The sequence below is a fragment of the Polypterus senegalus genome, chromosome 14 (genome assembly GCF_016835505.1).
Source record: "Polypterus senegalus isolate Bchr_013 chromosome 14, ASM1683550v1, whole genome shotgun sequence".
NCBI lineage: Eukaryota > Metazoa > Chordata > Cladistia > Polypteriformes > Polypteridae > Polypterus > Polypterus senegalus.
The window spans coordinates 27,617,982-27,627,779 of NC_053167.1; positions in this window are offsets into that span (position 1 = coordinate 27,617,982).

Sequence of the window (9,798 nt, forward strand, 5' to 3'; positions counted from 1 at the left end):
AAAGTCTTGGTAAACCACTTGATGACTTACAAAGGACACACAATATATCACCAAGAGTGTTCTCACCAACTGGGGATATTGACCAGAGACCGAAGAGCCACTTTAATGAACTCCTAAACACAATGAATGTGCCCTCCTCAGAGGTTTTGGTTGGGCATGGGCCTCTGTGGCATAGGTTGCTGCATTGATTAAAACACAAGGCCACAGTGATTCATGAGAACCAGCTGAGAAAGCACTGGATATTGCAGGGGTGTTTTTCAGCTAACATGGAGGGAGGGAAGAGTGCCTAAGGGCTGGATGACTAGGGTGGTTCTAACCCTTTTTAAAAAAGTAGAACAAGAATGCATGTTCTAATTTCTATGGGATCACACTCCTCAAACCCCTGTAAAAGTCTATGCAGAAGCTCTGGAACAGAGAATTTGTCCAGGGCTGGAACTTGAAATCCAAGAGAAATGCAGATGCCTTGCTGGCCATTAATCACTGGATCAATGCTTTGTCTTTGTGCAGGTATATAGAAGTTTGCCAATCTAGTCTACATGTGCATTGTGGGAAAAACCTTTGACCCAGTACACTGTAATCTCTTGTAGAAAGTGCTGAAAAAGTATCCATGGCATCTATTGTCTGAATTTACTCAGTGAGAGCTACATTTAAATAGTCTGCGTCAAGTTTAGTGGACTCCTGAAAGGGTTCATCTTGTCTTTTCTTCTGTTTATGATTTTCATGGATGGGACATAAAGCTTCATCTGAGGTTTGAAGGGTATCCATCCAGTTTGGGAACTTGAGGGCTGCCTCCCTGCTGTTTCCAGATAATAATTTTACCATGGCCTCATTACACCATAATCTCTGGTGCACACTGGAACAGTTTTCTGTTGAGTGCGATGCAGTTGTGAGAAATTATCTGAGGCCATTGTGCTGTCACAAGAAACAGAGTCTTTTACCCTGGTATAAGCAGCTGCCTCAAGATGAGTGGTCCTTCCACTTTGGAGTCTGTGGTGGGTGGCCGGAATCCTTAGCTGGCCAGGACACCCAGAGTGTGGAAGGACCGGGAGAGAGAGTATTTGTGGGACAGTTTCTCCCTCCGGCCGATAGAGGGCAGCCCCCTTGGTTTCCAGTGTTGACCATGGGTTATGAGCATGGGAACTCAACCCTGTTGGAACCCGTGGCCTTATTTAGTCACGCTTTCACCACACCCGGAAGTGTGGCCGGAAGAAGTTTGTTAGGCACCTGGAAAGGTCCATGCAACCCTTGGCGGTCCATGCACCCACACACATACTAGGGACAATTTAGAATCGCCAATGCACCCAACCTGCATGTCTTTGGACTGTGGGAAGAAAACCAAAGCACCCGGAGGAAACCCATGCAGACACGGGGAGAACATACAAACTCCATGCAGGGAGGACCTGGGAAGCGAACCCGGGTCTCTAGGAGAACACCCAGACAAATACCTATAACATGCTTTAGGAAATATATCTCTCTACTTGTATGGGAGCATCTGGGAGGAGCTAGATACATTGGCCTGGACTGTCCAACATCTTGCACATCTGTTCAAACCTGCAGGTGTCTGCCTCCTGATTCTCTGATTTTCCTCAGTCATTCTAAAGGTATGTGTGGTAGGATATTTGAAGACTCTAAACTAGCCAGGCATGAGTGAGTGTGGATATTCATGTGAGCATACCCTCTAACAGCCGCTACTCCACGGCTCTGGAAGTCCCTAACAGAGAGCATAAGAACACAGCAGGCTGTGGGCTGTTTTAAAGAACAGCTAAAGACTTTTCTATTTAGGAAAGCTTATTATCAAGAATGCAATAATTATTGTTGTTTTACCTCTGTTTTTATCTTGCTTTGCTTTTGTTTTAACTTTTTATGTAGCACTTTGAGATTTACTGCTAATATAAAGTGCCCTATAAACAAAATTCATTATTATCATTATTATTATCATTACAGAGTGGTGTAACATTCTGGACGGCCTCCTCCCTTGTGACTAGGATCAAATAAGGCTTATTTACATGTAAGTTTAAACCATTAAGTATTAGTGATAAGGGGTAATCGTCACTCAGAGGTTGGAAGGTATTTCTCACACAATGTGCTGCGAATGCGAATGACATGATATATTGTAGCACCGTTCAGATTTTTAGGTCTTTGGATTTTGGAAAAGTGAAGTAAAAATGAACTGATGGATTCTGTGGGACTGAAAGGACCATTCTTAAATTCTTAAGAAGATGATGTTTTTTTCAGAATTATTACACTTATCTAGGACTCATACAGATAATATTGTAATTTATCCATCTTTCCATCCATTCATTTTCTTTAATTATAAATATAATTTTTAAACATCATTAAATCATTAGAGTAAATCAGTACTGTAAATTTGGGGCGAAGTGGTGGCTCTGAGGCTAAGGATCTGCGATGGTTTCCCGAAGGTTACTGGTTCAAATCCCCGTCACTGCCAAAAGAGATCCTACTCTGCTGGGCCCTTGAGCAAGGCCATTACCCTTCAATTGCTCCAGGGGCGCTGTACAATGGCTCACCCTGCACTCTGACCCCAAGGGGTATGCGAAAACTAACAAATTCCTAATATGAGAAATTGTATAAGATGAAATAAAGAACAAAAAAAAAAAATGTAATATTTCACTTTGGCATATTCTCATTACTATGTGTCTATCTGTATGGGTTATAATGCAAACAGCAGGTTTCTTTGTGAACACTTAGTAGGACCTGTGCTGGACGGCTGGGGCCCCTGCCCAGCCGGGATGCCCCTTCAGCATATGTTCAATACCTCCCCCAGGACTGGTTGCAGCAGTGCCTGGGACTCCCTCAGGGCTTCATGGGAGTTGGAGTTTGGTGCAGCCCTGTTGGGTTCCGCAGGTGCCGCCAGGGGCTGCTGCAGCTGGAACCGCTGGGCCCTTGTGGGCATTATTTTCGCCACACCCAGAAGTGCAGCCAGGACTCAGCTATCAAGCACCTGGAGCTCTTCCGGGGGCCTAATAAAAGGAGCCAACGGCCACCACTCGGGAGCCTTAGTCAGGAGGAAGAGGACAAGGTTACCAGGGAGGAGTGGTGGAGTGCTTTATTTTGGTGTGCTTGGGACTGTGTTAGGGCTGAGGGACACATGGAAGATGTGGACCTCAGCTGAAGAAAAAATAAAACCGTTTGTTGATTTTAACATGCCTCCATGTCAGTCTGTGTTGGGTCGATCGCATAAGTAACGCCTTTTTACGCCTTTATGTGTACACTTAAATGTTTATCAGTTCATCCATTATCAAATCTGCTTAATTCAATTTAAGGTTTTGGAGGTTTAGAAACCATCCTTCCAGGAATCAGTTCTGATCAAGTTCATGAGTAAATTGTAGAATGCACTCGTGCACACACCACTCTTTACCTATACTTGGGCCAATAGGGACAGCAGAACACATTTCATAATGTCTAAAGGCAGAGTGTTATCTATATCCAGATGGTCCTTAATGTTTGAAGCCAGTTCACTCTTTGAAGTCATCTACTCCAATATGAGACTTTGGAGATACTGCATATTATGGTGCATTTTCCAATTTTGGGGCAGATATTGAATGAGGTATGCCACTGATGTTTTTCACCCATCCATCCATCCATCCATCCTCTTCCACTTATCCGAGATCGGGTGGCGGGGGCAGCAGCTTGAGCAGAGATGCCCAGATTTCCCTCTCCCCAGCCACTTCTTCTAGCTCTTCCCGAGAATCCCAAGGCATTCCCAGGCCAGACGGAGGACATAGTCCCTCCAGCGTGTCCAGGGTCTTTCCCGGGGCCTCCTCCCGGTTGGACGTGCCCGGAACACCTCACCAGGGAGGCGTCCAGGAGGCATCCTGATCAGATGCCCGAGCCAACTCGTCTGACTCCTCTTGATGCGGAGGAGTTGCGACTCTACTCTGAGCCCCTCCCGGATGACTGAGCTTCTCACCCTATCTTTAAGGGAAAGCCCAGACACCCTGCAGAGGAAACTCATTTCAGCCGCTTGTATTTGCGATCTCGCTCTTTTGGTCACTACCCATAGCTCATGACCATAGGTGAGGGTAGTAACATAGATAAGACTTGTAAACTGAGAGCTTTGCCTTACGGCTCAGCTCCTTTTTCAAAACGACAGACCGATGCAGAGCCCGCATCACTGCGGACGCCGCATCGATCCGCCTGTCGATCTCGCTCTCCATTCTTCCCTCACTCGTGAACAAGACCCCGAGATACTTGAACTCCTCCACTTGGGGCAGGATCTCTCTCCCAACCCTGAGAGGGCACTCCACTCTTTTCTGGCTGAGGACCATAGTCTCGGATTTGGAGGTGTTGATTCCCATCCCAGTCGCTTCACACTCAGCTGCGAACCGATTCAGAGAGAGCTGAAGATCATGGCCTGATGAAGCAAACAGGACAACATCATCTGCAAAAAGCAGTGACCCAATCCTGAGTCCACCAAACCGGACCCCCTCAACACCCTGGCTGCACCTAGAAATTCTGTCCATAAAAGTTATGAACAGAATCAGTGACAAAGGGCAGCCCTGGCAGAGTTCAACTCTCACTGGAAACGGGTTTGACTTACTGCCAGCAATGCGGACCAAGCTCTGACACTAATTGTACAGGGACCGGACAGCCCTTATCAGGGGTCCGGTACCCAATGCTCCCAGAGCACCCCTCACAGGATTCCCCAAAGGACACGGTCAAATGCCTTTTCCAAGTCCACAAAACACATAAAGACTGATTGGGCAAACTCCCATGCACCCTCCAGGACCCTGCTAAGGGTGTAGAGCTGGTCCACTGATCTGCAACCAGGACGAAAACCACACTGTTCCTCCTGAATTCGAGGTTCGACTATCTGATGGACCCTCCTCTCCAGGACCCCCAAATAGACTTTTCCAGGGAGGCTGAGGAGTGTGATCCTTCTATAGTTGGAACACACCCTCCGGCCCCCCTTCTTAAAGAGGGGGACCACCATCCAGGTCTGCCAATCTAGAGGCACTGTCCCCGATGTCCATGCAATGTTGCAGAGGCGTGTCAACCAAGACAGTCCTACAACATCCAGAGCCTTGAGAAACTCCGGGCGTATCTCATCCACCCCCGGGGCCCTGCCACCAAGGAGTTTTATGACTACCTCGGTGACCTCAGTCGCAGAGATGGGGGAGCCCACTTCCGAGTCCCCAGGCTCTGCTTCTTCACAGGAAGGCATGTTACTGGGATTGAGGAGGTCTTCAAAGTACTCCCCCCACTGACCCACAACATCCCGAGTCGAGGTCAACAGTGCACCATCCCCACCATATACAGTGTTGACACTGCACTGCTTCCCACTCCTGAGACGCCGGATGGTGGACCAGAATCTCCTCAAAGCCATACAAAAGTCGTTCTCCATGGCCTCCCTAAACTCCTCCCACACTCGAGTTTTTGCCTCAGCAAACACCGAAGCTGCATTCCGCTTGGCCTGCTGGTACCTATTAGGTGCCTCCAGAATCCCACAAGACAAAAGGGTCCTGTATGACTCCTTCTTCAGCTTGACAGCATCCCTCACCGGTGGTGTCCACCAACAAGTCTGGGTCACCAACAGTCACCGACCACCTTACGGCCACAGGTCCAGTCAGCTGCCTCAACAATAGTGGCACGAAACATGTATTTCATTGGAGTGATAAATCCCAGGCGTTGCCACTATGCTGGATATAGATGAACGTGCACAATGTTTTAGCATGCCATGATTGTAAAAAAAAGTAACTTTAGCTTAAGGTTTTGAGCCAGATAACAAGCTTATATTGTATTATTAACTGTTAACTGTAGTAGGTGTTTAACACCATTTCACTTTAAATGGTGTTTTTATATTTTATGAAAGAGTGTGCCCTGTGATGTGGTGGCATTCCGCTCAATAGTACAACCAATTTTGGACCCAGAGCTACTGAAATGTGCTGTCTGAAACTGTATAATGGAAAAGGTAGGCTTAAAAAATTAAGTAAGTAAGATGGATATTCTTTTAATATAAAAATGTTCTGTTTCTATTCACTGCGAGGTTAATAATAATAATAATAATAATAATAATAAAAATTATAATTTATAGTTCGCCTTTTCCATGCTCAAAATAAGTTATACTCAACCTTTCATGTTTTGCATTTTAAAGCCTGTTTTCCTAGTCATTTAGGTCATAGGATTCCTCATTTTTACCATTTTTGCTTCTTTAGGGAATTACAAATACAATTTCACTTTTATATTTTACTTTATTTATACTCTGAAGATTTTGTATTTAGACTTTTCAGGGACTTGACAATTCCTCTCCCTTGAAAGACATTTTGTTATATCTTGGGACATTTAAAGTATGAACTTTAAAAGCCAGAACCCCATTTTAGGCCTGTACAGGGGTGCTTAGGGGCTGGTTGATTGGGATGAGGTTTTATCTAGATTGGTTAGTAGATGTCCTGGACTTCTTTATGAGATTTTTTGCAAGCTGCACACCCCTTTTGCCATGTTTGTGACTCATATTCACAACACTTTGCATTTGTTTGTAAAGTATTGTTTTTGTTGAGCTTGATTATACTTAAAACTAGAATTACCAAAGCCTATGAAAAAACTCGTAAATCTGGTCCATCTTATATCCTTTCACACCTCTCCGTCAGGGTCTTTTGTCTTGTAAATGTGCCGATCAAGACAAGCGGTAAGCAGCCTACTATTCCATCCCCCTAGTGCCGCCGAACGTACACAAAGTTCTCCCAGCTTATGCCTTGATTATCCGGGAATGAAGTGCTGAAGTTTTGGAGTGGAAATAATAGATATTTTTATATATAATATAGTTATAATAATAGATATTTTATTTGGAACACATGAATTTCATGTGTGTTCCGGTTCTGCAATAATCTGTGTAAACACATTGTTAAAACAGAAAAGTTTTTCATATTTTAGTAATAAATGACAAAATGTAGGCATAAACTATATAATGTGTGAAGCCTGACCTCCAAAGATCAAATAAACACTTTCACAAAAGGTTCAAGGGTGATACAGCAGTTTCTGTGGTGCAGCGGTAAGAATTGCTGATTTGTAATCAAGAGTCCCTTGGTTCGATCCTGACTCCTCATATATTTACTGTTTTGAGTAGTGAGCTGCTCTTATTGTTAATATTATACAATAAACACATACATTTGGTTTGCATCTGTAACAGCCGGTGTACATTTATAGTACTTGTAAAAGAATTTTTTTTCACTTTTATTCTCTCAGTCATGATCACAATACATACTACCAGTGGGCCGGATTTACGAATTTTTTGGTAGGCTTTGGTAATTCTAGTATTAATGTATTTTTCCTACTGTTACTATCTTTTTATCATTTCATTTGCTATTTCTAATCCATTTTGAGATCTGTTTCATAGGCACAAATATGGTGTTTGTGACAACAGATTTTTTTGCTGGTGACGTGTTTTGACAGTGCCATTGCATGTGATGTCATCACATGAGCATTACTTAAGGCAGGACAGTAAGATTAACATCTAAGTTTTAGATAAAAGCTCTTAAAAAATAAAATTAATTCTCAAAGTTAAAAAGTAAAAGAATATTAGGTAGCCAGGAACTTTGCTTCTCTTTTTTGTCTACAAATTATTGCTTTAACTCTTGAACCTTATCAATCAACTTTCTGAACTTATATTCTGGTTCTTACCCATGTCTAATGTCTAAATGTCTAAAAACATTTTTTGTCAAGTCCTTTGATTTTGATCATCAGTTCCCAGTTCTTGTGCTAAAATACTTCTAATGTTCAACCACTGAGAAGGTTTTAGATATTCTTCCTATGTATTTACAGTTATGTTTTTTTTCTGGGGACTTCAGTTCCCTGTCACAGCACAAAGAGATCAGGTGTCAAATTGATGACAATAAATTGTCATGTGCAGTGCCACCATCACGTTTTTGACCTTGTGATTAAAAATGAATGAATGGAGCTTGGGAAAGTGAGCATAAGTAAGCAAACAAAAATATGGTTCAAAATGTGACAGAAATAAACTGGAAAAAAAAATTCCTTTGGGATGACTCTGCCACATTAAAATGTAATATGCCCCAAATAGTAAAACTGTATTAATATAATCTGGAAATTATTTTTTGAAGCAGGTAGTTTAAGAATTTGGATGTGTGGAGTCCAAGACTGACCCAACCCTTAAAATGCCATTATGTAGGCGGTAAGTATCGTTTGTTTTAACACCACAGAATAAGAGAGTTAAGAAAAGAGCAGACTGCTCTGCCTAGTTCTGGCTTAAAAACTAGCAGACTGTGGCTTCTTCTCTTTTCTTATTGACCTTTCTAGTGTATACAGTGTTACCAATTTCACTTTCGTAGGAGTTGCTACATTTACTCATTCTTTTAGATATTTATTTCAGCCTTTCAGATGGGAAATGAAAACAGTTTTTCACATGCTAAATGGATATGAATCCTGTAAAACCAAAGTTGATTCTACTCCCAGGCACTGCTTTGTTGGACAGTTAACAGATGATGAGGTTTACAGAGAAGATATTCTAAATAAAAGATAATAACTGCATCATAATAAACAACAAGCAAATTAGTTTTCTCCCAATTTTACTCCTTCTGTTATTGTAGCTGCTACCAATAATCATTTACATTCACCCCTAAAAATACAAAATGCAGCAACTAGTGGGGTGATGCTATGGCACAATGGGTAGTGTCACCTTTTTACATTATTTTTGACCTCATTGCTAGCTGGAATGGCATTTAGGAATTTTTCCCAGTCACTTGACTTTTTCAAAGTTTTCACACTTGAACCAGACTGTTCACTTAATTATTTTTCACTGAAGCAATCTTCTTTAGCAAAGATACTAGTGTAAGAACTGAGAGGCCTTGTACTGAATTAAAACTCTAAAGAGAATGGTAAAGGGAATTTGTTCAACATATGTTTTTTGAGGCTTTTAAATAATAGAAGTATTAATATTCATAGATATTTGGCTATGTAAAGGATTTTTTCTACACATTTCCAATTCTGAACTGTGTAAAACAGAAATATTTCCATATGTATACTATAAAGCAAGCTGCATTATCATTATAATATAGAGTTGTCTGATCTGAAGTGCGCCCCAGTTGAGGAAACCTGATTCCAGTGCTAAAAGCCAAGATCCCTAGAGTATAAAATCACAGAACATTTCCCTCAAAACCAAATATCCTCTTACTATATGTAGAATACAATTATTTAGCTATACCTTCCTGAGGGTCACATGTAAGTTAATCCGAAGGAATACATCAACATGAACAAGTGCTATAAGAAACAAAAAAAGAAGTGGTACTAATGTCAAGAAGCTTTGTTTTACTGTACCTGTTGCTATAATGACTCCTTCATTTATTATGTTCTCCCAGAATGATGCACATAACATTTTCTTGAGGTCATCATGTAATTGCCTGTGGAGGAAGGAAAAACAAAAGTGAGGGCTCAGATTTCAAAAAAGCATTGCCTCATTATCTGATCTGAAGAATTTAGCATTATACTGTATATCTCCAAGCTTGTGCATTACCTTGAAGTCATGCTATAGTTCATGGGTCTGCTGTGACATTTATATACGCAAGACAGAACCAAGATGGAGAAGAGATGCATTCTAGATCAGGGAACACTCACATACATAAACAGTAGGGTAGGTAAAGTTAGACTTTTGTCCAATAGTGCACTATTGCTCTTTTCATAAACTACTGCTGTTTATTTGTCCATAATAATATTAGCAAGGATGGCTTTGAATAATATATTAATTAACTCTGAAATGTAATGTGAATTTGACAACTATAACAATAATTTTGACATTTTTTACTTACATATGGGTAAAATTAGTTT